The following is an 11,267-nucleotide window of genomic DNA, read 5'->3' as shown; positions in this document are numbered from 1 at the left end:
AACTCACAATGCAATGTGGTACTACCAGTTCCAAATATACTTTCTTCCCTCGGTGTTCCACCTTGACTAACCAGAAACCTAAATATTCATAAGAGCCTCTCCATCTCCTTCTTTTTTTCTATAAACATTCACACAATATCTAAATCTCCTATGTATTGTAACTTTTTAAATATTTGTCAAGTGTGTCCACTCTCCTATCCCCACAGCCTTTTACCTTCATTATCACTTACTGAATTCAGGATCGAATCATTTAATCAGCTGACTTTTGTAGGCTCTTAGCTGATGTCATTTTTAGCTCTTTCCCTTGAAAACTATTCTGCATCCTGTCATGACTGATTAAAATACATAAATATCTCATTATTGGCTTCCAAGTAACATCCAAACTTATCACCATTGTATAAGATACTCTTTGGAATTGACCCTAGTCTGGCTTTCCAAGTAATTTTTCCAACTTCTATCTACTGTTCTTTTATACAGAACTATTCATGAGCACCATGATCTATGAGGCCTCCATAATTCAATGCCCTTCTTTTTCCTCTTTGCTAACATCCCCTCAACTCCTGAAGACAGGTGGTACACCCTACATCCCTCCTGTCTGACTTAGGTTTCCTTGTCATGGTGTTTCCCTCTTTCATATCCCTCACCACACTACAGTGAAATTTGTTTTGCTGAATGTCTCCTTCTCTAGGCTTTTGTCTCCTGAAGGGCAGGGATTCTGTCCTGTTTATCTTCGCATTCTCATAACCTAGTATAGTTCCTATAATTGAATAGGCCTTTATAATTGAGTAAGCAAAAGAATGAATGACAAAATTACAGTATGGTTATAAATTAAAACTTGGAATTAAGTATATTTCAATTAGAATAAAAACTCTACCATTTTTATCTGTGCGACTTGAAGCAAATCCTTTAACCTATCATATACTCAGTTTCCTCATTGCTTAACTGATGGATATGCCTTCCATGTTGATATGAATTAAAGGAAAGAAAAAGTTAAAATTATTTCAGTGCTTTTGGGTCTATGAAAATAGAAGAGTTGTTGCTAATTCTACAACAGCTGGGATTTCAACACCTCAAATTTGATAATTTTCTAAATCACTTGTAACATTTTATAGAGAGCTATGTTTAGTGGTACCTTTGAAGCTGGTAATTTCAAGCAATTCTTTTATTTTAGCTTAAACCTCCAGTTTATTCATGCTTAAAATTATTGATAACCCAAAACAAGACAGTCGAAGACCAGTAATGATAATGCCATTAATAATAAGATTAATGTAATATCTCTAATAAAAATGTTTTTAAAATCACTTTGCGACACATTAAAAGACTATTCTAATAATGTAGTAGCTTTAGGCAGATTTACCTAGTAGTCAGTAATAGAAGAGAAAGGTAGTTTCTTCCTGTTAGAAGAAGTTACCTTTAACGATAAGCTCTGCAAATATGGTTATCTTTTCTTTGTGTTTGTTAAGAGTTATCAACCAGAATTAGATGATTCTAGTTTCCCATCCAAAGACATAGCAAATATTGTCTGTAGTAGCACTCAGATACAAAGGATGGCAATGTCTATAACCATGTTTCTAAAAATTTCAGGTCATGCTTAGATTTATTTCACTGCACATGCTCAAAGGAAACCTCCTTTGTTATTTCTGTTCACCTTTAAGGAACATCTACTTAAATAAACTTTTTTCTAATAGTTCAGTTCTGTGACTAATCTTCACTTGTGATCTGTAATCACAATATCAAAGAACTTTGGAAGTGGAAAGAAACCTCGTTGGGAATTTAGCACTTATATGGATGAGGAAATTGAAGCCCAAGAATTTTATGAAACTTGCCTTAGGTTGTACAGTTGGTAGCAGGGTCATGATCAAAACCCAGTTCTACTGACTTTCAGTTTGATATAGCTGGGCTGACTCTGACTCCCAAAATGTTTTGGGAGTTATGAGTAAGTGAATTTAGAAAATTGATACTTAGTAAGAACTAAAAATTACTCTGAACAGCTGGATAAACTTTGCTAGGGATCAACAGGTCAACAGATCCAAGGCCAAGAGCAGACTTTAAAAAGTTCTAGGCAATAGATGTTCTCCAACAGAGGCCAGTCTGAGAAGGGAGGGCAAGCACCACAGTTAAGCTTCTGATGGATGGCAGATTTCAGTCGCACATTGGCACCTGAATAGTTGCAAGGACACTGAAAACAAATACTAGACTTCTATTTCAGTCTGGATTGGTTTGATTTCCAAAAGATAGAGGCCTAGTAGAAGATTTAGATGAACCAAAAAGATGTATAGGTATTAGTTGGGTGACTTGAGCCAAATAATTCAAGGCCATCAAAATTCTGTGCAACCCTAGGAACAAAAGGCTTAGGAGCAGTGGGGCACTGCCTAATCCTATAACAATCACTATTGGAATGGGCTGTCAACCCATTGTTGAGCGGGGTCTCTAGATTGTAGGAGCTGAGGGGAGCCAAACTCTCAGATACAAGGGTCCAAGCCCTATTGGGCAGCCTGTGTAGGGACGGATCAGGCAACAGTGATAATGTCCCCCAATTTTTTCCTTTCCTCCAGACTCCTCCATCCATGAAATATGTGCATACCACTGTAGGTTTTCATCTCCTTATGTGTGTAAACACATGACACTGTTCTAAAATGCATAATGCCTTTTTTAGAAAAATTGACAGGGTTGGCAGGTAGGGGCACACAATTCCCTCTGAATTTAGATCACATACACAGTGGCTTAGGCTGTAGATTTCATATTAATTCATTTTAGCAACTAATGATGTACATTATTCACTCTTGTAAATTTTAGAAAAAAAATTAACCATCTTTGACTATGACTCGAATCCCCCAAACTAACATAATATGAACCTTGACTTCCATAATGCATACCCTCCACAAATTAATGCAGACCCAAAGTTGAGAACCTATCTGGGGAATGAAGTCCACACTGTGTTATTTGACTGTGAACTCTAGACCCAGCTATAATGCAATTTTCACGATCTAGTCACTTGGCCTAGTGGCTTTGAGTGAAATTTTATTACGCCATCACGGTAATGTTTATGATCAGATTTAGCCTGTGCAAGCTATAAAGGTACCTTTCCCTTGACCCAGTCAGTTAATTTTATGATGCTTCAGGCCACAATTTTCTGTGGGAAACAAGCTTCTAGAATCACTGGGTAAAGTCTTAGTCTACATCTCTTTTGCATTGTACTATTTCACTCCATAAACAATAAATGTGGCTGACTTTTTCTCCTGGAATGGCTCTTCCAAGATCTTGATTTTCAAAGATTTTGATACTCTGGATAAAAGTAAATAAAAAGGTGCTGCTTAACCTTTTGTTTGGCATCAATATGAACTAACTCTTCACTTTAGGATCCTCTAAAAAAGTATCCTTCTGAGGTCATTTCACTATGACCATTTTTCTAAGTTAGAGATACAAAGAATAAGAGCTTTAGAATTTCTTACCATATGGTGACTAGCTCCTCCTGAAATGCCTTCCACCCATCCATATTTTAATGTCTTTTCTTTCAATCATGTATAATATCTCAGCCAAATATATTGGTTTATCAGTTATTTTCCCAGCTTCTCTAGGCAGCATTTGTTCTATGAATATTCATCCTTTTTCCTTCTAGGTCTCCCTCTTTTGCTGATGACAGCTCCACAGTTGATGAATTACTAGGTTTCCATTTTATAGGCAGTGCAAAAGGATCCTGGACTGAACATCCTCAGAGATATGAGACCAACTCTGTGTGAGAATCCGAAAGCTCATTTTATTGCTGTTACTGTAAACTGGCAAAACACCAGACACACATGGACACCAGCCGCCTTTAGAAATCAAAATGACAGCTGTAACCTAAAGAGAAAAAAAAAATGTTTAAAATCGTTTCTTTTTTTTTAGTTAAAAACAAAGAAATACACATACACACACAAAGTTTATACACACTGATGCTTATCAATACATAAACTACGTACACTGCAATCGTGAATCCAAGCCCCAGAAATACCTTTCCATAACACATGTACATGATCACTGCCTCTGACATTTGTAAGCACAGGGTGGTCCAGGCACAATTGTAAAGATAATTGCAGTTGTTGGTTTCAGCTAACAGCCACCTCTACTGTTTCAGAGCTGAGCAATGATCCTCTACCATGGTCAATGTGGCCATGTGGTTACATGGCCGGCTGTGGAGCTTTGAGTATGTGGTAAGACACGACTTGATGCCTCAGTCTCCTAGTTTACCCCAGAGCTTCCAGCCAGTCATCAATTTCTCAGATCTCATTTTCAGGACAAATAGAATAAAAGGAAACATTAGAAAAGGTGTTTTCTTTAAAAAAAAAATGGAGTTGCTAACACAGATAAGTGAATTGGCAGCACATTGGACTTGGCATCAAGCTAAACATTTCATTATAAGGTTTACACGTGACAAAGCTTTCATTTTAATTTTTTGAGTTTCATGTCTTTGAAAGGAAAACTCAATTTGTATATTTCCACTTTAAAAATGTAATATATACATTGATTCTCATCTTCCTTTTATTCTAAAAATATTTATTGAGCTCCTACTGTATAGTCACTATTCCCTACAAAATAAATAGAAATGCATTTAGACAGCCTTTACAATCCAGAACTTAACAAATGTGATGAAGCCTCTCTGACCCAACTGTCATTTTATTATGTTTAAGAGAAAAGTGAGGTGACTCCAGCCATTTCACCTCAGTGTCATTTTTAGTTGCCATGACTTTTCCTTTCTGCTATTTTAAATCAGTGTTTTTTTAAGACATTAAAAGTATAGTGTTAAAATCAGCAGTGTTTCCAGTGAAGCATTTCTAAGTTCACGTGTACAAATGTGATTCACCAGAGAAAGGAAACATCCCAGTTACCAAACAGAAGTGGTTGCTCAAGTGCAAACAATACTCCTGAATATCTGTGTTTATTAAACAGAAATTAAACATCTAATTTTAGTTTCCAGAGAAAAATAAAAGGAGAACTGAAAAGTGGGTCAAACTTTCTCAATTAATTTTTTAAATAGCTTCATTAGAAATGCATTTAGAACTTAGGAGAATTTCTTTTTTAAAGACAGAAGTAATATCTAAAATCGTAAATTACCAAACATGAGTCAAACAAGTATATACCAGAAATAAAATGTTTTTTTTTTTTTTTCTGTTTTTCTCCTCACATGTGTCGGTTTGAATTACACTGGAATTTTAAGGTAAATTCAATGTAGGTGATAGACTTGGAATAGAAACACTATAATTAAATAAATAGAAGTCTATCAAGTACCTCACCACTTGGGAAAGTAAAGAGAATTATTGGACGGGTGTCCCCATATCAAGTGCCCATCTGCCGTAAGCCAATGTGCTGAAGTTGAAGCTTCCTTGACCTCAAAGCACCTCATGGTAGAGGCAAAACTGTAAATTAATTTTTTCCACCTCAGTTTCAAAACTTTCACCCTGGAAACAGCTGGTTCTTGCCCCCTTCCCTCTGCCAATTCCTTCCCCTTTCCTCTGGATCAAAGTGCAATGAAGAGTTTATGTCCTTTATCATAAACATGACTCAGGAACATCCTTGCCTCTTTCAAATTGTAACTACTGCTTAGCGAATTTATTCTGAGGAAAAATGCTGTGAACTTCCCAGAATACTATACAACTTCACATGTTTCTACTGTGATAGAAATTGCCATTTGTCCAAGTACTTTTAATACAAATGCCCTCAAATTTCTAAGATGATACAGTATGTTCCACCCACTTTTGTGACAGATGGAAGAGACATTTGGAGTTGTAAAATGTCTGTATGAAGAGCAGAGCCTTCTAATGTTGTGGTTTTACCTTAAAATAATATTGTTTTCTCTGTCCCAGTAAGGTGCTGAAAAATAAATCAATTTTTATTGTGCTCCCAAATGCTTATAGCACTTGTTCTTTTTCTACTTAGAAGTCTCTGTACTCTTTCAATGTACTTTTGTCCAAAGGCACTTTCAATGGTCTACTAATAATGTCTTTCTAGATTCTGCTGTAACTAGGATCTCATTTCATCTCAAATCTATCTTCTACCTTGTTATTTTTTTAACATTGCCCACAATTCTTACCATCTGAGGATATTTGAATTTGAGTGTCACAGATTTATCCCAATCAAAACATGTTGGAAAAAAAATTCACAACCTTCCTATTATTCATACCCAAATAGATCCATGCCACTCTGACCCCTTAACATACTAATATATATATATATTTGTATAAACACTGATATAGTGTGTATACACGTATATGTATACATGTGCATACACACACACACACACACACACACACACACACACACACACACACACACCTGATTTTGAATTCCCCTTCTGACTTCAAATATCCAACTAATTACCAAGTTTTATAGATGTATTTCCTAAATTTTATCTCTTTTCCTCATGTCTACAACTAGCACCATAGTTAAGGATCTTACTGTTTCAGACCCAGAAAATTGCAAAAATCTCCAAAGTACTCCCCCTGATTCTTAAATGCCAAGAATACCACTTTCAGAATAATCTTTCTACAAAATTTTCCTCATATTACTGTGATACTCTAAAATATTTAATGATTCTCCATTAATTTTAAAAAAAGAAAGAACGAAAATCAGAAACTTTCTCTGCTTAAGTAATTGCTGCTCCTCTTTCATCTTTCCTCACGTCCAGCTAAACTGAAAGTCATGCAGGTAGGGTAAGTGGCAGAGGCATTGGAGTGGGAGTTATGAGAACTGTCTTATGTTACTTAGTCATTTCTAGCTGGCATGTAATCATTGCCAGATAATGTAATCTCTCTGATTCTCAGACTCATTCATAAATGTGATAATTGGGCCTAGGATAATGAGTATAGTGCATGAAATTCCTCCTCGGTCTTAAATTCTATAATTGTAATATCTCAGGTTCTACTTATTTAAGACTATCTTATTCATTCTGCTTTTACAGTATAGAACTCAAGCTCTACACATAGTACATACCACTCCTTTCACCTGGAATCTCTTTCTTTTGTCTTATATCCTGTTTGACAAATACTCCTCTTTTAGGGTCTGTTTCAAGTTCCAGTATGTCATATGAAAGCTTTCCAGATTATCACAACGAACTCTCCATTTCATGAACTTTACCATATTCTATAGCTTTCATTTTTCTTACTGTTGATTTTCAACCCATCTCAGCTTTAACATGTATGACAGATAATATTTAATGTGTTTCTCACCATTTGTAATTTATGGTTGCTAATATCTTTGCCACTCCTTAGGACATCCTGGCCATGACAATTCAGTATTTCAATACTGTTTGCCCATTATTCCCTTTATCAGTTTAGAGCCCAAATGATTATTTCATTAATCTGTCAGTCACTAAGTTTACTTGTTTTCACTTCCAACAAATGTGACTGTATTTTTTGGCCTTAGTCATACTCTTTTGTCCAGTTGCACTGCTCTTTTCTCTTCTTTTTCAGATGAACTTGAGTTCTCAGTAGTCCGCACGTGTCATATCAGTGGTAGCTGCTGGAATTTTGCATTAGGAAGGATTCTGAAGTTTGGTCTCAACAGGAAAGTGCCACAATGGATCAGCACTTTCTCCTCAGTTGTAGAGGTGGGAAGTGGCACCAGAATTACCATCCTTAGACTAGACTAGGCCGTCAACATCAGTGTCCTACTGCCTGAATATGTGGCCTTGTCTAGAAGGCAGAGAGAGAAAGTAGTGAGGGTTTTGGAATTACATTCATGGAGTCTGGCTTGGCTAGAGTCTCGGCTCTACCACTGCCATTGGGTGACTTAAGTAAACGTCTGTGATCTTCAGTTTGATTGTTCAATGGAGATTTTACATAAAATCCTGTAGGATTACTGAGTATCATTTTAAATAATATTTCCAAAAGTATTGTGTAAACTGATGACATAAGAATATTAGACATTTCTATTTTTACCTTTTATTGTTACAGAAAACATAGAAAATGAGAGAAAGTGTCAATCTTATGATCCTAATAAAACAATACTAATTTTGTAATGTATCGACTTGGCTAGTTCAAATTCAGTTCCCAGAATTTTCTTTCGTGTGTGTTTCTGGCTTCTGTAGGCCACGGAGAGATTCTTGTGAGGTTTGGAAGGCAGAAAGGTAGCAGCAGCCATTTCATAACTCACACACGTTATTGATAATCTGCTGACTCACCTCCTTGGCATGAGGCAGAGTCTGTGTCTGCCACCTCTCAGACTTACTCTAGATCTCATCAGCTTCTGCAACTCTTGAGTGAAGTCCATAGCAATATGAGGAAGGGCCCTGGTGTCTGCAGGTCAACCATACCATCAAAGTGAAAGGTAACAGGAAATGATACAGGTTTCACTCTGTTTTTGAGGGTTTTCAGTAATGTCTATGGGTCCAGGCTTACACTTAATATCCTGTGTTACCTCCATCTACCCTTCATCACTGCCTGCCTGGTGGACTTTAAGCCCTGACATCAAACGCAAAGATAGCAACCTTACTGAGAGTGCTTATCCAGCTCTCACAATAGTAGAGTGTTAAGTAATCCCTGTAACAGAGCCCTTTAAATGTAAACTTGTATAAGATTACACACACACACACACACACACACACACACACACACACACATCTCCCTCCTAATGGTTCTGCTTCTCTTATTGAACCCTGATTAATAACATGTAACAAAATCCTTGTTTTCATTTTTAAGCAAATTGCTTTGCTTCTGAAAAATTACTGAATGTTAAAGGGAATGTTATCTGCAGAAAAAAATATCCTGTGACAGTAATGCTTTAAAGATTTTAAGAATACACTGGGCTTTTTCTAGCAGCGCAGGAAGCATACAGTCAGGTTTTACTCCTAGAAGTTCAGAAAACTTTATAACACTGGTATGCTAGCCAAATTTGTGCAAAATGGTAAGAATAAAAGTAAAAGAAAAAAGGGAGGGTGAGTAAGGAAAGAGGAGGAAGGAGGAAGAAAAGAGGAAGGAAGAAAGGAGGAAGAGAAGAAGAGGCAGGTGCAAGAAGGTGAAAACGTTGTTTTGAAAAAGAGCATCATATTTAATAAATAACTAATTTAAAGTATACCAAGGGAAGTTTTTTTGAGTGGGTGGTTGTTTTATTCTGTATTGCTTTTTTTGGGAAGGATGTTATCTTTGAGATTCCAAGAGAAAATACTTTCAATTAACTAACTGTTATTTTAGCCTTGTTGACTCCACAGGCAGAAATTGGTGCAACTAGAAGAGAAATAGATGATTAAAGAAAATCACACAATTTCACTAAAATATTATTTAAGTGACTCAGTGTCAAATCTCAAAGACTTTAAAAGGCAGCATGGATAGAAAATAAATTTTTTTAGCCAAGTGATTTCTCTGTCACCAGCCTGTGACATCTTTAGACAATGTATTGGGAAAATGAATGCAACAGAGGTTAGAAGCAGGCCAAAGTCATACTTGATTCCATTGTTACTTTAGTCTGTGCTTAGATTGGATGGTAAAGCATTCATATTTTACAATCGCAGGACAGAAAACATGACCACCTATACTGATTGCAATATCTGAGACTGATAATAATAAAAGTTCATCTTTTCCAGTCAAAAGGGCCAAAGAAATTGTTCCTTCATTAGAAATTACAGCATGTGATATTTTAGCATCTTAATAGTACATCAGCCTAATGGTATTTCAGCGTCTAATATATAAAACTAATCGATTAAACATGAATCAGAAAATAGTATAGACTGCTCACTCTAGTTCATTCATACATATATTTATTGAGAACTTATGTATACCAGGTACCGCACTAGAGACTAAAAGTTCAAAGATGGGTAAGTGTGCTCCTAGACCTCAAGTAGCTTATAAATTAGTGATAGGAAATCGAGCCATTCACTGAGTAATCCTAAATTACCTACTCTTCTGCCTAAGTCTAATTAACCCATCTTTAATTTCTTACTAGAATTTTGAAAAATAAATGTGATTTCAAATTCGTTGCAGAGGCTCCCGTAGAAACTGAAGTAGTCATTCTGCATGCAGAATAAGAGTGCATTCCCTGCTCCTTTTAAGACAGGAGCGGCTGCACTTGCTTTCCCCAGTGAGCCAACCCAGTGGGGCCTGCACTGGCTCTTGCCAGCACATACGGGGCGAGCTAGTAGTTGAAAGTAGCCATTATTAACAACTAAATTATGTAAACTAAGAAATAAATTTAGAACAAGGATACTACATACTCAAAGAGCATCACCTCCTAAGTCATTACTTTTTTCTGTCATTTGTGTTCTTGAGGGTATTCCTGTCTGTTGTCTCTATGTGGTGAAATACTATGACAGTCTGCATTTTTTTCCTAACTCTAGCATCATGATGCTGATAATATGAAATCAGTCACATGGGAGTATTTATACCCAGATATTTGCAAACACTACAAATCATTGCTTTTTTCCCTCAGAGACCCGGCTAATGAACATTTTCTAGAATACCCCTGAGTGAGAGTGTTATATATAATTTCCAGGAAGAACCGTCCTGGCCAGTGTGCTTCCTTCTGTTGGCTGGCGTGAGCATGGATGTGTTTGTTGAGATACGCATGAGCCTGGATCTGAGTCACTCTGATGAATAGAGCCTGTACTTTCCAATCTCAGTCTAGAGCCCCACACTGATTTGTGCATGAAAAAGAAATAATTTCTTTTGCTTTTTGTTACCATAGCCAATCTTGGCTGATTTAAAGAAAACAATAGTAATAGTATTTCCAAAATTCTGCAGAAAAGGAGTACCATTATAACAGTATAACTTACTGCTATGCTCATGATTGACTTGTGCTTCATACTACTCATCTTTATTTTTGCTGATAGTTGTCATGTACAGAAGAAAATATTTAATGAAATAGTAACTTTTTCTAAAATTTCTGTTTCTTTTAAGTTTAGTTCACTGGGTTGTTTCTTCAAGTGGTCTCTTTTTATCTGTTCATTTGACTGTAAACAACTTATTTCTTAAATCTAATAAGTAGTGCTTGGGGTACTCTACTTATCTGCTCCTTATAAACTACTGTTTATGATAGACAGTCACCACCAAGAAAGAAAATTTAAAAATTCCGACATGACATATGTAGTGTTTATTTGAAATATTCAAAAATGTTTAGAGACCCACAGCCCTAGGTTATGGGTTTTTTCTGCCCCTGACTCATCAGTAAAATAGTCTTCAAATCACTCTTCCTTTCTAGAATTTGGTGAAATTCTGTTATCCACTGATGTCTTCTTCTTCTCCTCAAGGTATTATGGATTTACATCTTTATATTCTTTACAGTAATTTTAGATTGATTGTTGT

The sequence above is a fragment of the Rousettus aegyptiacus genome, unplaced genomic scaffold, assembly GCF_014176215.1.
Source record: "Rousettus aegyptiacus isolate mRouAeg1 unplaced genomic scaffold, mRouAeg1.p scaffold_m13_p_17, whole genome shotgun sequence".
NCBI lineage: Eukaryota > Metazoa > Chordata > Mammalia > Chiroptera > Pteropodidae > Rousettus > Rousettus aegyptiacus.
This window is presented reverse-complemented; position numbering follows the sequence as displayed.